This window comes from Protopterus annectens, chromosome 4.part0, assembly GCF_019279795.1.
Source record: "Protopterus annectens isolate FY-2018-M chromosome 4.part0, PAN1.0, whole genome shotgun sequence".
Lineage (NCBI taxonomy): Eukaryota > Metazoa > Chordata > Ceratodontiformes > Protopteridae > Protopterus > Protopterus annectens.
The window spans coordinates 157,617,060-157,642,043 of record NC_056733.1 but is presented as its reverse complement, the minus strand read 5'-3'; the positions used below and the strand labels follow the sequence as shown (position 1 = coordinate 157,642,043).

The 24,984-nt window shown below is 42.3% G+C and overlaps 1 protein-coding gene across 2 annotated transcripts in view; it reads left to right on the top strand.

Moving 5' to 3' along the window:
• Positions 1–24,984, top strand: part of ELAC2 (elaC ribonuclease Z 2) — a 2,146,582-nt gene that overhangs the window by 273,743 nt on the left and 1,847,855 nt on the right. The gene's annotated exons all lie outside the window — the stretch shown is intronic.

The following is a 24,984-nucleotide window of genomic DNA, read 5'->3' as shown; positions in this document are numbered from 1 at the left end:
GTTTCTTCTCTCCTTTTTTTTTTTTTTTTTTTTGTGTGTGTGTATGGTAATTGTGTTCATGTTGTCCAGGAAGGGAAATGTCATTGTGAGAGGCAGATTCCCCATAAAGACCATCATAACCATTTTTTTCATGGGTGCTTCCCATGACCATACACTTGTATCTGCCATGCATTGTGCCTAAGACTCTACATAGTAGTCTTTCCTCCTTGTCCATATAGCTTGAGAACCAACAACTTAAACTTTTGGCTTAGGGTGCTATGGCAGAATCCTTCCATCCCAAGGGCCAGTTATCTGCCAAGAAGAAAGACAAAAAGATTAGGCCTGATCTGTTTGCTGTTCAGCTTTTCCCAAATGTCTCTCTAGAGGCTAGTAAAAGCCCTGAAGACCATCCAGTGCATGCCTTGGATTCCTGTCCTGCAATCCTGTTGGAGGCCAGCATGGATCTGAATTCTCACTTGTCCCCTGAGGCTTTTCCAACATCTGTGCCTGCTGTTGATGGAGAACCTTGGCTGCTGATAACCGTGAGACCAAGGGGGATTCTTCAGATTTTAGTAAGGGAAATACCTTTGACCATTATTGAATCTCAAGAGTTTGAATCTCCAAGGGTTTTTAAGGCAGATGTCCTGCCGAAAAAGAAAGCTAAACATATACCACCCCCTACAGATCGCCAGCGTGAATGTCAGGATTTTACTGTGGGTAAGCTTAAGCCTCCTCAAAGTGTGTCTGTTAGTGACCCCCCCCCCCCCCCAGTCTTCCACTCCTGTTAAGAGGCCTAGGAAATTGGATTCCTTGGATGAATACTTAGATTCTGGAGAAGACTCCCTGGCTTATTCTTTCTAGATTCCTTCCCCCATAGACTACGTTTTTGAAGAATAGGATTCTTTCAGTCCAGATTCACCCTTGGAAGAGTTGCACTTTGGATATACTTTTGCTCACATGACTGAGTATTTTTGGTGGGACTGTTCACAGGTCTCTGACATTTAAAAGAGGTACTATGAGCTCCTACAAATGGATTCTCCCAAACCATCAAATTTCCCTTCTATTTTGGCTGACCTTTTGGGCGCATTTTCTGCTGCTTCTGTAGCTTCTGATGCTCAGTCTCCAGCACCAAAGAAACCTGATAGGTTCATGAGTTGATTGAGGATTTCAGGTTTCTGTGTAAGTGCCCTTCTGCTGATCCGTCAGTGGTCTCACTTTCTTCTGACGGCCCTTCATAGTTTTTACCATCTACTAAGCTCCTTTCTTCTGATGAGGATAGTTGGGCCATGGAAATGTTGGGCAAGAAAGTTTATACTGCTGCCACCCTGTCTTTTAGGGCCATTAATTGCCATACTCATATGACCGGGTATATTTTGGCACTCCATTCCCAGGCATCTATCTAAGGTTGTGTCTGACCTTCCTGATTCTGATGGGAAGGCTTTTGCTGTTTCTCTGCTGGGGTCATCTACTCAGGCTGCCCGTCACTCGATAAAATGCAGCTATGATGCAGCTGATGCCTCTTCCAAGGCTGTTGCTTTTGGTTCAGTAATGAGGTGTTATTCTTGGCTATGTCTTCTGGCTTTATGTGATGATATTAAGGCCAAGCTTTTGGATACACCTCTGGATGATAAAAATCTTTGCAGGACTGCTGCTGCTGACTTTAAGCTCCTCCAAACTTAAACACATTTTTGTCTCCCCTATCCTCAAATTTCACAGGAATTATTTTTCTAAGTCTGCTTTTGTTCAGAGACAGACTCGCTCCCTTCTTAAAGATAAGATGGGTTCTAGGAGTATTCCTCCAGATAAGTCTACTCAAACTCCTCCTTTCCAAAAACTCTCTTTTCAGGATATGCCTATTTCTGTTTGACATTTGGACATCCCTTGCCCTCTGTCAGGTCCCCTTGTCTCTTCACTTTTCTTTATCTCTTCCAAATTGGCATCGGATCACCTCAGATTCTTGGGTGCTGTATATTGTCCATTAAGGATATTTCATGGTTTGAAGGTCCTTTCCTCCCTTTTCAGGCATTCCTGAACCTCCTAGAGAGCACCTTCCTCATTTTCCACAGGTTTTGCAGTCCCTTTTGGATCAGGGCACCATTCATCTTGCTCCACCCACCCAGGTGGGGAAGGGGTTCTACTCCAGAATGTTTTTGGTTGCCCAGAAGGAGTACATGGAAAGCAATTCTGGATCTTTCTCTGCTCAACACCTTTCTCAAGGTACCTTCTTTTCAGATGGTCTCTCTTTAGACTTTGTTTTCTCTTCTTCCCCAAGCTTTTATGGTTTCTCTAGACCTCAAGGATGCATACCTTCACATCCCCATTCACCCTTTTTTCAGGAACTTTTTACATTTCTTTGTTTCTTCCTTGCATTTTCTGTTCTCAGACTTTGGGGGGATACAGATTTTTCCCCTGTCTAGATTACCTCATTCAAGCTCCTTCTGTTAGTAGTCTGTTGCAGGATCTCCAGTTTATGATTTGTCTTTTACACAGTATGGGGGGGGGTCACTATAAACCTCTAAAAATAGGTCCTGATGCCTTTCCAGCATAACGTTTTCCTTGGATGTAGGCTTCAGACTGTTCCCATGCTGGCATCTCTCCCTGCTTCCAAGGTAATGTCTGTCAACCTTTTTCCATTCTCCTTCTTTTGTCCCAGTCAGGGAATTTCTCAGGGTTATGGAATTTATAACCTTCACTATTCCCATACTCCATTTTCCCAGACTCCATATGAGGAAATTTCAGGTGTTTCTCAAGTCGGTCTGGCCAAGTCGGTCTGGCTGCAACATTGTTAACCCCTGGAGTTCACTGTTACTATTCTTCTTTGTACCAAACATGAGCTTCAGTGGTGGGTTCATTAACTCTTTCTCGATCCAGGGCTTCCCTTTCAAGCTCTGATTTCCTCTCAGGAGCTATTCACGGACACCACAAGTGTGGAGTGGAGAGCTTCTTGTGGCCCCCTAAATGTCCAGGGTCTTTGGCCTCCTTATCAGAGGTCAGATCATATCAACATAAAAGAAATGAGGGCTCTGCTTCTGGCTCTGCATACTTTTAATTCCCTCTTTCATCCTGGGCCCTTCAAAGTCTACACAGAAAATACCACTGTGATGTGGTATGTCAACAAGCAATGGGGCAAGAGGTCCTGTCTCCTTTGCCGACTAGCTCTTTATGTCTGGGATCTAGCTATCCAGTATCGAATGACTCTTCAGACAGTTTACATTCCCTTAGAGTACAATCTCATAGCAGACTCCATGAGCAGGTCCAGAACACAAGCTTATGAATGGATGCTTCACACTGCGGTGTTCTTGGACATTTTCCATCAAGTGGGGTATTCTGCAGGTAGATCTTTTCGTCTCCCCTCTGAACATACACCTTCCTCTATTCTCATCCATAGTCCCAAGTCATCTGACTTTTAAAGTGGATGCCCTGTCTTTTCCTTGGAAGAAAATGTTTTTGTATGCACCTTCCCCTTCCTCTTCTCCCAGGAGTTCTTCACAAGATCAGGTAGGACTCTCCCAAGGTGTTTTTCTCTTCATCCCAGGATTTTGGATTTGGCTGTTTCTAAGCAAACCATCTCCTCCTGGATTTCTAAGGCCCTTTCCTTTTGTTATTCTTTTCATGGTGAATGTTTTTCCTCACTTATAAAGGCTCATTCTTTTAGGGCAGTTGTCTCCTCTGTTGCTTTTCTCAAGGGTTTGGATACCAGTTCATCCTTGAGGCTGCTTCTTGGTCCTCTGTTCATACTTACACTAAACATTACAAGTTGGATATTATTTCTAGGGCTAGGGCAGGCTTTGACAGGGCTGTCTAGCATGGGGTTGTAGACCGCTCTTCTATGCCTTCCTCCTCCCAGGCTTCCTCTTAGCACTTGTACTCTCCCTTGTGTAAAGAATACTATATCAGTGATGTAGAAGGACATAGTGCAGTTGTGTAAAATCTTACCATAACAGTATATGTCCTTCTCTTCACTGTTGCAGTGTTTGGTCCCTCTTTCCTTCCCCCTCTGTTCTAGCTCTTCTCCTGTGTTTTTCTTATCCTCCTGGCTGAGGGGTCCTTCTTTCCTTCTGCCTTTTTTTCCTTCTCAATGTACATGTTCTCCTGTGACCCTGGGAGTATTTGGTTCCTCCTGGGGCTTTTCATTTCTGAGTGTTTGCATCCGTACATCATCTTTATGCCCCATGCCTTGCACAGGGAGCATAAGTGTGATGTACGGCACTTATAAGACCTAAAGCCTTGGGTGTACTGGCTGGAAGTTGGGTGTACTGGCCGGATGTTGGGCTATCCTTGGCAGGAGACTCCTTATATGAAGAATACTGCTATAGTGAAGAGAAGGACATCCACTGTTATGGTAAGATTTTAGACAGCTGTTCTATACTGTCTATTACTTGCAGAATAGCTTAGTTTATATATATATATATATATATATATATATATATATACATACATACATATATATATATATATATATATATATATATATATATATATATATATATATATCTATATCTATATATATATATATCTATATATATATATAGATATATATAGATATATATATATATATATATGTCTATTTTTTGCTACAGGTCTTAACCAAATTATGATTCACACTTTCATGTTATTACGAACATGTTACTAATAATACAATTTCTGTTATCCTTCACTTTCTTTTTCTTAATAATTTACACAGCTATTAATAGTAAGGGAGTTTGTTCCTCTTTATCTGTCAGAAAATACTTTAAACTTTTCTGGTGTTCTCTGGTACAGAATAATTGGCTTGTTTTATTTCTAGCAACTAGTGAGTATGGAATGTTTCACTAAAATGTCTGTTAAATTTTGTACTGCATGTTCGTTACCTCTTAAAGCACAAAGCAGTTGACGCCGAATAAGACGTAGCTGACTGCAGTGTATAATTTCACACACTTTATCTGTAAGTGCAAACTGCAAAATTTCAAGCCTAATACATTTTGCTCTCGTACTAAAATGTCCATGTCTAGTAGGAAATACAGGTCTTGTACTGGACTTGTTTAAAATGTGTTTTTAGTGATTTGTCTGACTGTATAATTAGTACAGTTGTTGGTTTTGTGTCTGTGTTCCGGGTCATGAGTGGAAAAGGACTCCTGGACTAGCCCACTTACATAGTTAGCAAATTTAAAATAAAACAAAAAGCAGCTTGGAAAATAGAAGCCTGAAATTGTTTTGTTAGTATTAGAAGAATATATGAAGCCAGCATAAATGTAACAGATTCTCTATATGGTGTGATGTCCATGGCATACTGCCTACATTATTTTAAATCCTGGTTGTGTTGCTGTGTTTTGCATGTTTACTTGATAAGGGCCTTGCACTTCAAGTCCATTTCTCAGCTATTTCATCTTGTTTGCTCTTGGAACCTCATGTGACATTTGTTTTGAAGTCAGGCAGTTTTTAAAGGGAGTTCTACATCTTAGGCAGTCATGGAGACAGTACCCACATGGGAATGTTTTATCTTGTATTAGAATAAATGACTACCACTTTTTGAACCTGCAGAAACATATTTAGTTAAGTTCATATACTAAAATGTCTTGCTTTTGGTGATCTTTACCTCGAGAAGAAGAATTTGAGGTGCAGGCCTTTTAGTATATGAACCTTGTACAGTCTTCCTGAAGAGCAAGGTGGCACATAGTGGCAAGCACTCTTTATTGTCCATGATGCTCACTGAATTGGCTTTGAAACAAACCATGCAGTTACCAGTTTTCTACCCAGGACCAAAAAATAAATGTGAATGGCACAAACATCTAATGGACGTGCACAGACAGTTGATGTTTTGTGTTGAAAAGACTAAATATTTCAGGTAATCAGATCACCTGTTTCTTTTTCATGGCAGGGAATCGGAACAGTCTACCCTTCTCAAGCAAACTCTCAAAATAATTGGCTTACTGCATTGTCTTTTGTTATGACCTCCATGACAGAAAACCTTGCAGCGGCAGACTGAAAGATGTCCTACTGGCCAAAGAGACTTCCTTTTCCAGATATGTCGGCACAAAACATTTATATGGTAGCTATCTATCTGCACTTCACCTGAGGTCTGTGCCTCAAATACATACTGCTTTACTATTCTTCCGGAGCATATTGAATGTTAATGCAACAGTGCTTCATTTAATGAATATACAGTGAATATAAAAAGTGTACATATCCCTGTTAAAATGCCAGGTTTTTGTGATATAAAAAAATGAGACCACAATAAATTGTTTCAAAATTTTTCCCACCTTTAATGTGAACTATAACTTGTACAATTCATTCAATTGAAAAACAAACCAATCTGTTATGGAAAAAAAATGTAAAAAAAAAAAAAAAAAAATGTACAATAAGCTGGTTGCACAAGTGTGCACACCCTTAAACTAATATTTTGAATGCTGTAATTAAATCAAAAGGTGCTTCAACAAAGTATTAGTTTAAGGGTGTGCACATTTATGCAACCAGCTTATTGTACGTTTTTTTTTTTTTTTTTTAATATTTTTCCCCTAAAGATTTGTTTGTTTTTCAGTTGAATTGTACAGGTTATAGGTCACATTAAAGGTGGGAAAAGGTTTGAAATGATTTATTGTGGTCTCATTTTTTTATATGACAAAAACATGGTGTTTTAACAGGGGTCTGCGGACACTTTTTTTATCCACTGTTGTGCAGTTATGTAAGCATATCCATATAGCCAAGAGTTAAATGTTCACTGCTGCAGTATATTCCAGTCTTCCACATCCTAAATTTGGTCCCTGAGTTTAGAAATCTGTAAAGTCTAGTCTTTCACACAGTTTATTACTTCTTGACTCAAATTCTGATCACAATGTGAAGAGTTTTTTCAGAAGGATAATCTGCCTTATTGGCTCAGTCACCCAAAGACAACCCAAAGATTGCATAGACAGCTTTCCTTTTTATACCTTATGTTCTAGTAGCATCCACAAGATGGGAATTGTTTGACTCTGTACTGGAAATATCCAAATCTGTGAAGGAAGGTCAAATGTTCAAGTACAAGGCTCACAGATTTTTCCATAGACCTCCCTCCCACCCATCTTCAAGGATCGCTCCTCTCACATTTTAGTGAATGGTCTGAATTCTGAAGTATGGGATGCAGTAGCACCGTATAACTCTATCCAGGGCTCCCATTTCTTGCAGAGGGGGTACTACTACTCAAGAAATCCTCTCCTTACCCGACTGGATGGTCATACTGGTTGACCTCTGTAGACAGGAAAGCAAACAAAATTCTGCTGACTGCACTGCCTTTTTTATTGAGGGTCTTACCAATGTCTTCTGTTTGGAGAGGACACATCTTCTGCTTTTGGTACAGCTGGAGCTTTGGAAGTCAGGATGGATGAACAGATACCTGCCTTTACCTAATTTATGAGTAACACTACAACAGCGATGCTTGCATTTTAACACCACCTGTTACGGTTAGTGTGCTTGTACAGCTAAACTCTTTATTTTCAACATGATCTAGTCTAGGATTATATTTCATGGGAATCATTTTAATAAGTTGATTTGCCAAAGTACTTGAAACATTTATTAAAATTCTTACATTGAACTAAATGAAGATCTGAAGTAGTTAACTTCATTTATCTGCAACCTGTGGGTATTCGGATCCATATCGGATCCGAGCCGGCAACTTTTTACAAGTATCTGCTCCAAGCTCCTCCCTTACCCATAATCCCTTACATCTCCTACCTTCCCTCAGATCTCATTTGCCACTTCATGCATAAACATCATGATCTCTTTAGCTCCTGGTTGGGTATAGTAAGTAATAGTTTTCTTGTACTTTTAGTGAGTGTGTGTGGTCGTTAGTTTAACCCTTTCCTCCCCTTTGCTGTTTGTCATTTTTTTTGTGTAAAAAAAAAAAAAAAAAAAAAAAAAAAGTTATTTGTAGTAAGGTAGTATAGTAGGCCTTCCTGACCTTAGTGTGTGTGTGTGGTAGTGTTGGATTAAGTTTTGGCTGAGTGGGTTTTTAGTATGGCTGAGCAGACAAAACCTACTTTTAAAAAATGCACAGTGTGTGGCCACAAGCTTTCACCGGCTGATGGCCAAACTCTGTGTTATTTGTCTGGGCGTTCCCCATCTTTCATTGCAGTGTAGTGTGTGTGTGCGGTGTTCAACCCTATGGCCCTAAAAGAAAGGAAGGCAAAGCTGATAGCTAAGGGCCTTCTACCAGTTTCTGCCTTAGACACGGCGACCTCTACCTTGGCCCTTCCAGTAACTAATCAAACTCTCCCCCCCCCCAGGCTGGGACTCAACCTCCCACTAAGCCTGTTGAAGGGGGACTAAAGGAAAGGAAAAGAAAGACAGAGAAGAGAGGGGATAGGCACCGCAAGCAGGCTGCAGAGCGGGAGCCCTTCCCTAGCCCACCTTCTAAAGTAACTAGGATGACTTCTCCTCTGCTCCACTCCCAGAGGTTCTCTCCAGAGCTGACGGAGCCCTTGGATCCGAGGCCTTCAAGGTCGTCGCTCTGACCAGCCAGATCCAAGTCAGTTGCCTCCTCGCGCTCGACTCTTGAGTCTGTCAGAGTTGGATATGGACAGAATGATGAGGAGGTTCATTTGGACCCAAATCCAAATGGGCATCTTGCCTGGCTCCAGCCAGAGAGGGGACCTCCATGCCCTTCTTCCATCCAATTTCTCTTTCCCCGATCCGGCTTGCGGTTTTGGGGTTTATGGATCCGAGAATCCTCGGAGCTGGGGGTTTGGCGCCGACGGTTCCTCCATCCTCTATGCCGGCAATTACCTTGGGTTCCTCGGATCAGACCTGTTCGGATCCTTGGACTCCACCAAGGTGCCCATGGATTTGGTCACGACTCCCTTCAGCTTGTCCCAGGGACAGCCCGTGCTAGAGGACCCCCAGGTGGATCACATAGTGGAACCCCCTCATGACTCACGATCCCTCTTCAGAGAGTCCCCGTAAGCACTCGTGTAAAAGGAGGCACATGGACTCCCCTGAGTCCCTGACAGAAGATACTGACTTAGATGAAGGTGAAGGTTCCCCCAGGTCACCTCCCGAGGATGTCTCCTTTGGAGACATCATGGAGATCCTCCGCCAGAGGGGAGGTTGGTCAGCCCTAAAACCCTCTACGGATGAGTCAGTATTCCTGGAGGCCTTTGGCATGGATCCATCTACATCCTGGGTGTCTCCTCCTGCGGATTCCTTAGTGGATCTTATTACCACGTGGGCATGGAAGGAGTCTGACACCATAGAGCCAATAACAAAGCACCCGGACAGGATCCTCTCTCCTCCCTCAGACAGACAGGCCTGGTACAAGGGATCCCTGGAGGATGCTATGGTGGTTGCAGCTGCCACCAAGAGACAACTGGCACAGGAAAGTTCCTCAGTCCACCCTCCGGACAAGGAGTCTAGGGCGATGGATCGGTTTGGGAAATTAGTTTTTTCTTCAGTGACGTTTTCTATTCGAGAGCTAAATTATTTGGCATACGTCATATGACTTCAGCGAAACCTAGTCACAGAGTTCACTGTGTCACCCCCAGAGTCTGTCACCGGAGGACAAGCGATTATTCTCCATGAAAATGGCTACTGTCAAATCTGTATCGAACATGTCCATGCGTCTTCTTTCCCATGCCACGTAAGGAGCAGCTAGGGCGGCTGGGATCGGCGTAGCTATGAGGCGACATGCTTGGCTAAGACTGTGTCAATTCGCAGAACCCTTCAAGGCATCATTCACAAATGCTCTTTTCAATGGTTCTTCCCTGTTAGGGAAGACAGTACGTGACACTCTGGTCCAGAGCGAGGAGGACGGGAAGACTCTGTCTGCTGTTGAGTCCGCTTCTCTAGCCCTCAAAGAACCTTTTCTAGGAATCAGGGCAAAAGAAGATGGGGTTCCGAAAATCTCAGTTTTCCTGGGACTCTCAGGGCAACTCATCCCCTAGAGGCAGAGGGGGACAAGACAGATGCCCCAGAGGCAGAAGAGGCTGAGGAATTTTGAGTCTAGGGAGACCTTCTCGGATAGACCCACACAGCAGCCCTGAGGGGTTGCCAGACTGTCGTACTCTGGAGATAGTCTGGAGAAGATTATCATTGCACCTAACAGCTTAGGAGTCCATTATGGCAGACCGTTGGGTGCTTCGAATAATATCCAGAGGCTACTCCATCCCGGTTGTTACCCTCCCCCCCCGTCCAACCAAACCGCCTCCTGGATGTTCCAACTACTCAAAGGGAGGCGGCAGGGCAAGATATTTCAAAGCTGCTTTGCAAACTTGCCATCGAACCGGTCCCCCCAGATCAGTCTGGATTAGGCGTTTACTCCATGTTCTTTTTAGTGCCAAAAATGATGGGGAACCTCAGGCCCATATTGGACCTGTCAACCCTGAAACTGACTGTAGCCAATCAGAAATTCCAGATGGTCACCCTGCAGTCCATTCTACCTTCTCTCCAAGATTGCGACCGGATGTGCTTGATAGACCTTCAGGATGCTTACTACTATATCAAAATTCGCAGAAGCTCCAAGAGATTCCTTCACTTCTGGCTGGGAGCTAATCATTTCCAGTTCAGAGCCCTACCTTTCGGTCACACCACAGCCCCCAGGGTGTTTACCAAGGTTATGGCAATTGTAGTGGCTCACCTGAGGCTTCAGAGAATTCAGGTGTTTCCTTACTAGATGATTGGCTCCTCTCTGCTGCCACCAAGCGTCTTCCTTGCATGGCCAGAGACTCCTTCCTGGATCTTGCAGTCTACCTAGGGATTACCATCAATGTCTCCAAGTCCCTCTTGAACCCAGTACAGATCTTGGAATTTATAGGGGCACGGCTGGACACCCTACAATTGAAAGTCTTTTTAATTCGAGACAGGGTCCAGAGCCTACGGGTCCTTGGCCCCAGGCTGCCAATGGTGGGCGATGTTCTCCGAGCCCTAGGCTCCATGGCCACAGCAGTCTCAATCCTTCCTTGTGCGCGCCTTCACATGCAGGTGCTTTAGTGGACCCTTGCAGTACAGTGGTTTTGGATAGACCTCCCCATGGACTATCCAATTCAAATCAGCAGAGCCTGCAAGATGTCTCTTCTCTGGTGGCTCCAATCGCCGGAAATCTTTGCAGGGCGACCCTTCATAGCACCCACAGCCCAAGCCACAGTGACCACGGATGCTTCCCAGCTCGGGTGGGGGGGCACTATTTGGGGAGGACAGTCCAAGGCACGTGGTCCCAGACTGAGACCAGGTGGCATATCAGTGTTCTGGAGATGAAGGCATTGCTTTTAGCATTGCAAGCCTTTCACACTGTTCTTCCCGCGGGGACGATTGCAGTTCACTCAGACAACATGTCTGTTGTCTGGTACATCAACAAACCGGGGGGAACCAGATCTTACCCTCTCTGTCGCGAGGGTATGAGAGTGTGGGAGTGGGTGATGCACATCCTGGGACATTCTAACATTTTAGTGGACAGATTGAGTCGGGCTTTTCTAATGCCATACGAGTGGTCTCTGAAGCAATCGATAGCGGAGGAGATCTTCCTTGCGTGGGGTTAGCCTTGCTGTGATCTCTTCGCATCTCCTTCCAACGCGAAGTGCAGCGAGTTCTTTGCTCTGATCCCCTCACCAGAGGACACCCCTAGAGATGCTGTTGTCCATGTTTAGCCTCCCGGGTTACTGTATGCTTACCCCCCCGTTACCTGTCATTCCGAAGTTTCTTCAGAAAGCTTGCCGACTGGGGTGCAAAGTGATCCTCATTGCCCCGTTCTGGCCTCGTCAGGTGTGGTTCCCCTTCCTCTGGTCTCATGTTCTAACTCCTCCTCGGATTCTGGATCCTTGCCCAGATCTCATCTCTCATCCCTCTGGCATCTGTCCGCCCGACCTGGACAGCCTCAAGCTGACGGCTTGGTTGCTCCAGTTCCCCTGATTGCTAGGACTCCTGGGCTGTCATCTTCAGTAAAGACTATTCTGGTGGCATCCCATAGGTCTTCCACTAGGAAGATTTACAACAGCAAATGGAAACGCTTCTCTATTTGGGCTTCTCAGAGGAACCTAGATCCCTTTACAGCCCTAGTTCCTGCAGCGTTGGAGTTTTTGGCCAATATTTTCCAACAAGGGGCTAGTTCCTCCATGGTAAATGTGCAACTGGCGGCCATCTCTAATTTTCATGTCGGCGAAAATATGAATGCTCTGGCCTCTTTGACAATGTGTAAAGCTTTTCTGAAAGGCACCTTTCTTTTATGCCCTCCGGTTAAGGACTCATTCCCTCCTTGGGACCTTACCCTAGTTCTGCAGGCATTCGTTGCTCCTCCCTTTGAACCTGCAGCGTCAGTAGATTTGAAGTTCTTATCCTGGAAGACAGCTTTCCTAGTGGCCATTACTTCGGCCAGGAGAGTTTCTGAGATTCAAGCTTTGTCTGCCATGCCCCCTTACTTGATCTTTCATAAAGACAGGGTCTCGCACCGCACGAACCCTTCCTTCTTACTGAAAATTGTTTCTGAATCAAACGTTAATCAGACGATTAACCTGCCTGTTTTCTTTCCAAATTTTCAGAACAAGGTTGAATATAAACTGCATTGCTAGATGCTCATAGACACCTTCATTTCTATTTACACAGAACGAAACCCTTTCGTAAGTCTGACCAGTTATTCGTGTCCTTTTCTAGACCCTTTTTGGGCAAAGCCATATCCAAGGTCTCCTTAGTTAGATGGATTACACAATGTATACTGCAAGTCTGTAAGGACAAAGATTTGCCCCCGCCTGGTCCTGTTAAAGCTTATTCTACCAGATCTATGGCTACTTCTGCTGCTTTTTGGTCTGGAGTTTCACTGGATTTCTGTGCAGCAGCGACCTGGGCAAAGTCACATACATTCATTTCTCATTATAAGTTGGATTTGATCTCTAGAGGGTGAGCATCCTTTGGCTCTGCAGTGCTCAGGAATATCCTTCCATGAGGGCCTCCCAGGAGTTTTGGTAGCTGGGGACTCTGTCCGACAGGTTGCAAATAAATGAAGTTAACTACTTCAGATAAAGAAGTTATGTACTCACCATAACCTTCCATCTGAGTAGTTATACTTCATTTTCTGCAACTGTCCCGCCTCCTTCTGCCGAACCTGTTCTAGGTTAGTGATGTTATTGAGTTGCTGATGGTTTGGATAGTGGCAAACTTGATCTGAGGGAAGGTAAGAGATGTGAGGGATTATGGGTAAGGGGAGGAGCTTGGAGCAGATGCTTGGAAAAAGTTGCTGGCTCTGATCCATTATGGATCCGAATACCCTCAGGTTGCAGAAAATGAAGTATAACTACTCAGACGGAACGTTATGGTGAGTACATAACTTTTTTCTTGTGTTTTAGTAATAAGAATTACATGGATAAAATAGTCCAAGAGCCCACAAGATATCAAAATGTTCTTGACCTTCCACCCACCAATATATGCATGTAACAGCTATTTAGACTGTTTGGCAATAATTACTACTACACCCCATACTTCTGAATTCAGACATTCAGATAAAAAAGTGAGAGTACTGACAATAGTATGCACTCTTTCATGGGTATACCCTTTCGGAGTCGAGACAGATCACAAGTTGGTAACTACCTCTTTCAAAATCCCTAAACCAGATGAGGCAAATATCACAGTATGTAAATACTTCAAATGTGTAAACTTCCTACAATTCTATGATGAAGTTTCTAAGTATCCACAAAAATGTAGACATGACAAATTCACCACTCACCTAGAAAATTATGTATAAACCTGTCAATCCCTAGCAAACCTAAACAAAAAAGAGCAAACCAGCCTGGTGGTCCACAAGCATAAATAAACATTGCAGTAAGACAGAAAAGAAAGCCATTAGAATATATGTTAAAACTAAAGATCCACAAATCAAGGTTAACATAACAATGCTGTCCAAGGTACTGAAAAAAAATCATCAGGAAAATGGAGGCTTCCCATGAACTCGAGATAGCAAAGGAAGCTCAGGATCATTACAAATCCTTTCTTCATCTGTTTAAGAAGTTATGTAATAGCACCCAGTGTTACTGTGAACTCGTTCCAAATGACACTACCAATGCTGATCAAGTGTATATTGCAAATATACTGTTAAACAAAACAGTGATATTTTCAGCCCAGAAAATTCTGTGCTCAACTCACCTATATCTAAAGACCTAAAATCATTTTTCATAACAGAATAATGGCTGATTTAAAGTACTTTTCCAAACAAAAAAAATACATCCTGTGTGGGACCTGATAGCATACCAGGCTGTCTGTTTCACAGCACTAAACATGTTTATTTGACCCCTTCCTAAAACTATTCATCCTGATTTTTTGCACTGGCTATGTCCCTCAGGTTTGGTGCACAGCAGTTGTGATGCCTCTTGACAAGGGTAGAACCACCATGGACCCTGGGAATTAGAGACCAACTAACCTGATGAGCCTCATCTTCAAAGCCATAGAATGGGTCCTAACAGTCCTAATAAACTGTGACAAAAAAAAAAAAAAAAAAAAAAAAAACTTAAGACTAGACCCCTAGCAGCTTGGAATCTGTTAAATTTTATGAGATGGTAACGTAAACCATGGACAGTGGTGTGTCTGTCCATACAGTTTACTTTGACCATGCCAAAACATTTTGATACTACATACCAGATACACTCCAAAGCTTTCCCTATGTAGTTGAATGGTAAATTGGCTGAGGGCAGAACTCCCACTTTGAATGTGGCAAGGGAAACCATTGGTGTACCACAGAGTCCCATGCTGGGACCTTTGCTGTTCTGAATATAAAAATTAGGAACTCTGGTTAACAAAGTTTCTCAACAATTGTAAACCGGGTGTTGTACATGAATTCCCTTCTGATATGCAGAAGTTACAATCAGAACGTACACATTAATAGCTGATGCACTGAAATTGGCTCAGATTAAATGCTAAAAAAATGCAGTGCTATTTGCATTTGGCAGACAAACTCTCCACCCAGCTTATAGTGTAAAAAACGCCACTCTCCAAAATGAAAATGTTATGAGAGACCTCAGAACATGGTTAGACAACTCTCAGTCCTTTGCATCAGTGGTCAGCAAATCCTTCTGTCTGGCACAGCTGATTTACAAAATATATTTCTTCTGTGTCCAAAGAAGACATAACCCTTCTATATTCTGCACAGATGAGGCCCATTGTAGTATACAGTGTCCCCCTTGGGATGTATCTTGCTAAATATATCAAGTGCTTAGAGAGACCTCAAAGGTTTCTGACAAAAAAGATCATGGGACTAATGGGCCTGATCTGCCAAGATAGGCTAGATGCTTTGTTCCTGCATTCCGATCAGGACAGCTGTTCCCATTGGCCATGTCTCTAGCAGACGTGAGCATTGTAGTCTCCAGTGTCGCTTGTCCGGTCAGGATAAAACAGACTAACAGTTGTGGGTTCAGTTCAAGCCACTTCATTATATACAAACACATCAGGATTGAGGCTTAGTAACTTTAACTTAAATAAACTTTTAAACAGACTACTCGTACATGTTAACAACTCTGGCTGTTCTCTCAAAATGGCGCTGCTGCCTACGCGTGCTCTCTCTTTGTATGCATGTGCCCTCATTTGGAAATGCTTCTGAAAGTTATAGCACACGCTCTGTTCTGTATCCTCCCTTTTTGAGAAATGAGTCATACACTGAAAAATGACAACATTAATTGACATGATACAGGATACAAAAAACTCCCTTACCAGCCTCAGTAAGAAGCTGAGATCCCTCATAAAATCCTCCAAAGCTAGTTACGAAAATAAAATTGCCAAAGATTCTAAGGAACAACCACAAGGCTTTCTGTAGTTATGTCAAGAATCTAAATGGCAATGCTCAGATCTGCTCTGAGCTACAACAGAATGGCACTAAATTTACTGATCCCAAGGATATTGCCAATATCCTGGCAAATCGATTCAGTGCCAGCTTCACCCCCTAAACTGCCCACCTCAATACCAAAAGATTGCCAAATTCTGGTAATCACGGCCACACAGGTAAAAAACGCACTTTCCAAAGCTAAGAATACAGCATCCATGGGACCAGATAATATCCCGGGCTGTGTACTATATGAACTACAAAATGAACTGGCACCTCACCCAAGTGTCATGTTTAATCATAGACTCACCTCAGGCTTCGTGCCCAATGAGTGGCGCACAGCTACAGTTCTTCCACTCCACAAGGGGGGGATCCACCTTGGATCCCAGGAACTATCGTCCCATCAGTCTGATGAGCCTGATCTGCAAAGCCGTGGAGCGCATCGTCATGGAACTTATAAACAAAGAGATTGGCAACCTTCAAACATTGGACCCCACCCAGTTTGGTTTTGTGAAGGGCTGATCTTGTCTTCTCAACCTGATTGACTTCAAATCAGTTTCCAGAGCCATGGACAAGGGTAAGGCAGTCCACACAGCCTATCTGGACCTCGACACCATCCCCCACTCTGGAATCCTAGATAAACTTACTAAGCTGGGCATTAAACCCCTATGTCACTCGATGGGTTGCCAACTGGCTTACTGACAGAACTCACACTGTAAAAGTAGACTCCATATCCAGTTCCAGACAAGTGAGAAGTGGAGTACCTCCGAGTTCAGTCCTGGGACCACTCTTGTTTGGCATCTACTTCTCTGAAGTACAGGCCAACACTAAGGGACTCTAACAAAGTTTGCAGATGACTGCAAACTGGGAGCCATTATCGAATCCCCAAATGATGTGGATATTCTACAAAAGGGTCTTACAGAGACAGATGCTTGGTGCCAGAGCCATGGGCTCAAGCTCAGTGCCAAGAAATGTATAGTTATCCCCTTTAGGAAAAAACATGTACCCATGAATTACCACGAGTGGCAGTACAGTAAACACCGAAAGTGTCATAAGGGACTTGGGGACACAGGTAGAAAGTGGTCTCACCTTCGATAACCACATCGCCACAACAGTCAGGAAATCCTTCTTTGTGGCACATCTCATCACTAATGGCTTTTCATCCAGAAAAAGGCGATCATTGTCCCACTGTACTCATCCCTCATTAGACCCATTATAGAGTACAACGCCCCATTTGGTATGTACCTCACAAGACATCTGCAACATGTGGAAAGGCAGCAGAAATACCTTATTAAAAGAATTACAGGCCTAAAGCAGATGCCCTATGCTGACAGTCTAAAAAAAAACTCCAGCTATATCTGTCGCATATCGTCTACTCAGAGGCAATCTCTGCTTAACACACAAGGCCATGTCAAACCCAGAGCTGTTGGACATGCTACACTTAAAGAAATCCCAATCCCTCATAGCCACACGCTCCAGGGATCTAAACCTGGTCATCACAATGAACAAAACATGCTGGAGGGATAGGTTCCTGTCCCAAAGACTCCCCATACTCTGAAATAGACTGTCCATACATGTCAAGCAGAGCACCTCTTTGGCCCTCTTCAGAAGGAACCTTGACCACTGGATGGGAGATAGGAAATTCACCCCAGGGGATCACGTCAGTCGCCCTGCTAGACAGGAGACCAGGGAAGTAAATATTCTGGGAAGAAATAGCCAGGGAATTGTTATGGCTAGGCTTGTATAGGCCCTAGAGCCGATAGCCTAGTACCAACCTATGACATGCAAATGTACAGAAATGATCCTTTGACATGGAATCGCACAGAACTAATTACAAATGAAACAATCATATCCAGGTTGCTCTGTATTTTACACTAGGTCTAGTGATACGACCTGATCATGTGACATAAAAATTACAACTAGGTCTATCAACAGGGGCGGTCTTCAATGAATGTTCAACTTCAAGGACATCATCAGGAGTGGGAATAGGTACCGAGACATGTCCTTCAACAGGAACATAGTCTGGGTTGCTCTTAGATCTAGAGTCTGTATCACAGGTATGATGCTGTGATATTGATTCAGACACCAGAAGAAGATGCCTGCAATTTCTTCTGTATTTTATACCCTCAGATTCTACTAAGTAAGATCTCAGCTTGGTACATACACCTCTCACTTGACCATTTTGATCAAAACCTTTCGCCGTTTGCATCCTCACCATCTCTCCTCCTTTCAGTGGATGAAGAAAAACAGCTTGTTTTATCATAGTTGAACTTCTGAAATGAACGCTTGTTGAATAGCTGGGCTTTGATTGCTCTGGTGTTTTTAGCATTAGGTACCAAAAAAACTGGAACTGATAGGCAAGGTTGTTCTGGTTTTCCTAGATGGAAATTGCTGAGCAGGTGAGCCAAGTAAATTATCAAAGGGCATATTGCTGAGATTAAGCAAATTCAAAAAAATATCGGTGTTGTCACACTTTGACCTTTCTAATAATTGCTTTGCACTTTGTACTTCATGCTCAACTAGGCCATTTGACTGTTGGTATTCAGGACTACTAGTAATATGGATAAAAGTCCCACTCTTTTGCAAATTTCTGAAATAGCTGACTGGTAAACTGGGCACCGTTGTCAGAAGTAACTTTATGTGGACTACCATGGACTGAGAAGTGATGTTTCAACTTGGTAATGACAGAACTAGACATTAGGTTAGGTAGCAGATCGATCTCAAACCAGTTTGAATAACAGTCTGCCAACACTAAGTAATTCTGATTATCCCACTCAAATATGTCAGTGGCTACTGTTGACTAAGGTAGTTCAGAAATCTGGCTTAGCTGAAGTGGTTCTTTTTGCAAATGCAGTTTAGTACTATTGCATAATGAACAAGATGAAAGTACTTTATCAATGTCTTTCGACAGAGAATGCCAAAATACTAGTCCTGTTGCCCTTCTTTTGGTAGCTTCGGAACCTGGGTGGCCACGATGCAAAATCTGGAATGTACTCATGTTGTAAGGAAGTAGGAACAATAACTTTAGGACCTTTGAAAATGATACCATCTTCTATCAACATCTCATCTCTGTAAGGAAAATAAGGTTGCACTTCTGTTGGTACACAAGATTGCTTTGACGGCCATCCAGCATTGATGAAGTGTTTGAGCTTTTGCAAAACTGGATCAGTCTTTGTACGCTCCCTTAACTGATCAAGTCTTGTGGTACAAAAATTATGCACCTCACATGACAATCGAAGTCAAAATTCTTTGCATCAAGCTTTTATGTGGTATTTGGGTGATCTGGATAAGGTATCAGCCAGATAAAGAAGTCTGACTTTTGTATAGACCATTTTGAAGTTGTACTTTTGTAATCATCCTTTGTAGTCTTGCTGGAGATGTATGCATAGGTTTCTTTAAAATGGTGACTAGAGGTTGATAGGTCTCGATCTGGATACCTCGGCCATAAATATAATCATGGAACTTTGAATATGCGAACACAATTGCCAAAAGTTTCTTCTCAATCTGAGCATGCTGCATCTCAGTTTGGGTAAGAGTTCTAGATGCACAGGCTACTGGTCTGCCCTCTTGAAGATTTACTGCACCACGACTGAACTTTGAAGCATCACAGGAAAGAATTACTGGTTTGTGGACATCATAGTATCTTAACGTAGGTGGACTGGCAATTTTCTGTTTCAGGTCATCAAATGCTCTTTGGTGGTGTTCCAACCATGACTAGACAACATTTTTGCGTGTAACTTCTCTTTAAGGTGCTGATAATTCACTGAAGTCTGATATAAACTTGCCCAAATAGTTAACCATATCAAGAAAACGCTGTAAGGCTTGGACATTGTCTGGAACTGGCATATCAAGAATGGCTGTTTGTTTGGAAGGGTCTGGTCATAAGCCTGTACTGGTAAACAAATTACCTATACAAGTAACTTCTGGTAGTCTGAATTTACATTTCAGAGGATTGTGCTTTAGATTCACTTCATGCGCTCTATCCAGAACTTTCCTGAGGTTTCTGTCATGCTCTGCTACACCATTACTTCCAACTAGTAAAACATCTACTTTTATAGCGCACGGGCAGTCTGGAAAAAATTTGCTCCATTACATGCTGAAAGACTTCACTGGTAGAATTTATTCCAAAAGGCATTCAGAGAAATCTGTATTTACCAAATGGGATGCTGAATGTAGTCAGTAGTGAAAATTTATGATCAAGCATTACTTGCCAAAATGAACCATCTGCCTGTAAGAGGGGAAAAACAGTGACATTTGGCATGAGGGTAGAAACTTCCTCGACTGTATGCACAGGATGGTGGGGCCCCTTTAATGCTTCAAGTCTCTTGGGTCAATACATATTCTGATTTTATCTGAGATTTCCTTATGAGCAACTACCATGGAAGATGCCCATTCATTTGGTTCTGTAACTGGACAAATCACACCTTGCTGCACCATTTTATCTAACTTGACCTTGACTTTGTCCGGTATAGCCATCAAAACTTTTCTTACTGGTCTGACCACTGGACTGACCTCTGGGACTAATTTCATGGAGTACACAACTGGAAGTTTACCTAGCTTGTCTTTGTAAACATCAGGAAACTATGTGAAAATAGCATTGGTGAAACTGGAACTAGGACATGTGCTTACATGATGGACTTCTTTAGTAAAATAAAGCGGTTTCATTCTTAAACTGTCTGAGACCTAATAATGACTGCACAGGTCTTCTGACTACATAAAATTTGCCAGCTGTAACTGTTCCCAGCTGAATAACATGAAAACACTACTGAGCCTTTGGTTTGAATCTCTTCACCTCCATAAGCAACAAGCTTTGCACAATTGGCCAAATTAAGATGTTCACCAGCTCTTACTCTAGCAATGTTTCTGTTGACAACATTGCATTTTGAACCAGTGTCTACTTTGAGCTCCGTGGGTTTACTATTAGTCAAGGCAGTACAAAACACTTTGTTCTTTGCCAACAAATCTACTGCATTAACCTTTTCATGAACCACAGATGCACCATCTACATAGAAAGTAGAGTTGCAGCTTTCTATATGATCAACTTGCTTTTTTGAGTGACCTTTCTTAATAAATGATTAAGGATTGCTTGATTTACAAAACTTTTTGAAAGTGGTTCCATTTTTCACTCTTGCGGCATTGCTGACCAAATGCTAAGCACTTCTCTTTTAGACTCATGATTGGCACCACAATTATGACAGTTAATAATAAGACTTGACTTGGTTTTTCCTGACTCACCCTTGTGCTGCACTGAGCATGTCTGTTTTACTGAGTTAGTGTTGCAACTTTCTGGAAAGGTACGGGCTGTCCCTGGAAATGCCGTTCGGGCTGCAGATGCCATGTGCTTAGGGCCTGCTTTTGTTAGTCACGTGCTGCATACCATCTATGTTTGCTCTGGAAGCTCCTGAAACCATGCTCTTATCACTTGTGAGCTTATTTGAGTGCCTTTCTGTAAGCTTGTGTATTTAATAAGTTTCTGTGGCTCAACATTAAATCACTGTCTCAATGCAAAATCCTTCTCACTGCAGCCTTATTAACACCACATCCAAGCCTGTCCTTTATCAGATTGTCTTTCAAATAACCAAATCTGCATGTTTTAGCCTTGTTGCTCAAGTCAGTAATATAACATGCAAAAGTTTCTCTTGGCATTTGGTCTCTTGTTTAAAATAAGTGCCTCTCCAATGTAACATTTGTCTGGGGGTTACAAATGTCTCTAAATTTATGTTTCAAGCACTCTGGGTCCTCCCTTGATTCAGGTTGTACAACAATATAATGCTTCTCCCCTTCTTCTCCATATACTGCTGGCACAACCACAAATGACTGCTCTCTTTCAGTGACGTCTGACCCCGCTAAGTTAAGAAAAATAAATGCCTTCGTAAGTGCATCTTTGTCAGAAAAAGCTGCTTGTATGGAAATATATTCCTGCTTGAATACTCTCCAATTCTCTGCAATATTATGATCAAACACAAGTGGACTGGGTCTTCAAAATGCCTTTGCCATGCCAACACACAGTAATAAAAATCCTTGGAATTACATACAGATATACACACACATATATATATGCCAGAAACTTATGCCAAAAACGTTGCCCAGTAGCACAACAGACTCTTTGAAATAACTGTACTTTGTGAAATAAGTCTCTGTAGCACAAGAACATTTTGAATTCAGTGTACACCCTTATCATTGTGAGAATGAAGTGTACACAGCACAAACTTCTCGAAATTACTTCTTGGCGAAATAGCTGTGTACAGTGCAAGAATCACTTTGAAATGACTCCACTTTGCCAAATAACTACTTTGCACACAGTAAACTCTTTGAAATAATTGTACTATGATGAAGCATGCTGCAAATACTTTGCACACACTGAGATACTTCGAACAACTGTAGGTATACTCTGAATAGCTTTAGTCAATGCGAAATAGCTCATATAAAAAAAATGGCTGTTCTCTAAAAAAAATATGCAATCGTTTTGCTTATCATGCTCATTTTGCCCCTTTATTTTACTTGTTATGCTCATTTGACCTTTTATCATGCTAGTTATACCTTTATTGTGCTTGTTTTACTTTTAACATGCTCGTTATGCAAATCAGAAATAATTCTAAACATACTCATAAGTATTTTGAATAATTCTATCATGTCATGGTTTTGAACATTTCGTTTAATCATTAATGCATTTTGTGCTTTTTGTTTGATTAGTAATGCGTTTTATGCTACTCGTTTGATTAATAATGCTTTTTGTGCCTTTGCAAATGCTTTGTTTCATTTTCTTTACAAAATAAATCATTTATGTGAGTTTTGGTTACCTGAAGTACGTTTCTGTCCTTTTTTTAATCGTTTGAGCACTGTATCACCCGACCTGCTTGATATACCTCTATTTTTGTTCAGGCACACTGCTTCCGGTACCATGTCATTCAGGAATCCCGGTTCTGACACCTTGTCGCTTGTCCAGTGAGGATAAAACAGACAAACAGTTGTGGGTTTGGTTCAAGCAGCTTTATTATATACAAACAAATCAGGATTGAGGCTTAGTAACTTAAACTTAAATAAACTTATAAACAGATGGACTACTGCACTCATACACGTTAACACTTTAGTTCTCAAAATGGCACTGCTGCCTGCACATGCTCTCTGTTTATATGCATGTGCCCTCACTTTGAAATGCTTCTTAAAGTTACAACACACACACTGTTCTACATCCAGTACTGTCACACAGTCAGTCAGTGGTATCCCATCAAGCACTGCACCTGTGGTGACCAAGAAGGCTAAATACTTGTCATTGTTAGGGTGACACAGTAACACAGCGAATAGTGTTGTCATCTCACAGCAAGAGGTTCACTGGTTTGATTCTCTGCTGTTTCGCCTTCTGTGCGGAGTCTGCATGTCCTCCCTGCATTCACTTGCCTTTCCTCCATGTGCTCCAATTTCTTCTCACATTCCAAAGACATGCAGTAGGTGGAATGGACACTCTAAATTGTCCATAGGTGTGAGTATGCATGCAAATATGTAGTGTGGAAGAAGTACTGTGGCAGGGCTAGCTAGATAATTGTCACTGGTGAAGTCATAACTCATTTGTGTATGTTACTTTCTGAAAAGAATAGTGAGATATGCCCATTTGCTGTATGTAATCGGTGACATTTTAAACCTTAACCCTAACGCTGTAACCATATCCCTAAAATTAAAATCTTAAACTTAAAACTATAATCCTAACTCAAAAACTTTGTTTTTACCTCTAACTGTAGAAATCTAGCTCTATCTCTAAAGCTGTAACTGTAATTCTTACCTGTCCTTTAAACTTTAAATTTTAATGTGCGTGTTTTATTTCACTGCTGACGTGGCACACACTCTTCATTCTTCTGAATAATTTGCAGTTAGAGTACTCCTACACAGCTATAAGCAGCCATTGCTAAATATTCTAAATAGCTGTTAGTTGCATATGCCCAGAGTTTGCCTTTCTGCAGCTTGCAGTCACATTGATATTGATCCTTTCCTCTACTGACACAAACTCCATTGATATTGATCCTTTCCTCTACTGACACAAACTCCATTGATATTGATCCTTTCCTCTACTGACACAAACTCCATTGATATTGATCCTTTCCTCTACTGACACAAACTCCATTGATACTGATCCTTTCCTCTACTGACACAAACTCCATTGATATTGATCCTTTCCTCTACTGACACAAACTCCATTGATATTGATCCTTTCCTCTACTGACAGAAACTCCATTGATATTGATCCTTTCCTCTACTGACACAAACTCCATTGATATTGATCCTTTCCTCTACTGACACAAACTCCATTGATATTGATCCTTTCCTCTACTGACACAAACTCCATTGATACTGATCCTTTCCTCTACTGACACAAACTCCATTGATATTGATCCTTTCCTCTACTGACACAAACTCCATTGATATTGATCCTTTCCTCTACTGACACAAACTCCATCTGTATGGCACCAGTAAGAGTTTCTTGCATCTCCCCACCTGCCTTGGATCTCTCCTTTGGGCATTTATAGCATAGCAGGTAGACCTGCCCAGATCACAAGGTTTGATTCCAGAACCATTAATGTGTGTGGAGATGGGACCAACTGCAGATAGCTTCATCCTCTCATTCAAGTGCTGGCTTCTTCCACATTAGTGAAGTGACATATCTATGCTCTTGTTGTCATCCCAGCAATGTAAGCATTTTCATTTTATGACCTTACCCTAGACATAGTGATCTGAGCACTTGCATCACTGCAAGGGCTTCCCATCCAATCTTGTCTGTGCATGTGTACACCACCACATTTGCCAAAAGGAACTACTGTAACCAGCTTGGCCAGCCGCATGCACATCTTCCTGACATCAGCTCCCTGCTTGATGAATGGCCTCCATGCTTCGGCTGATGCCCCATCATCAAAGCAGGTGTGCGAGAGAGATGGAAACGACCATTCCTTTCCCACCCCCCAGTATGGGCATGCCCAATTCTTCCTGCCTGTTTCTGCAAGAGCCTGAGCTGCTTGTTGACCTCTGGTCACATGGGCTGAAGTCAGTGCTTTATCCATCTATGCCCTGGCACATGCCTGGATGGTCTGACTTTGATGATGTCTGAAGGCTGAAATAAGCCTAGATGGAGAGATACATTGCTGTGGAGTTAGTGAATGAAATGCATCTGCTGGACTCATCTCCTTGATTCATTACATTGTTCAGAATTTATTTGCACAGAAGAAGGGGACAGCTATCTTTCCAACCCAGGAATTGCATTTAGTCTGGACACCTTTTGGGTG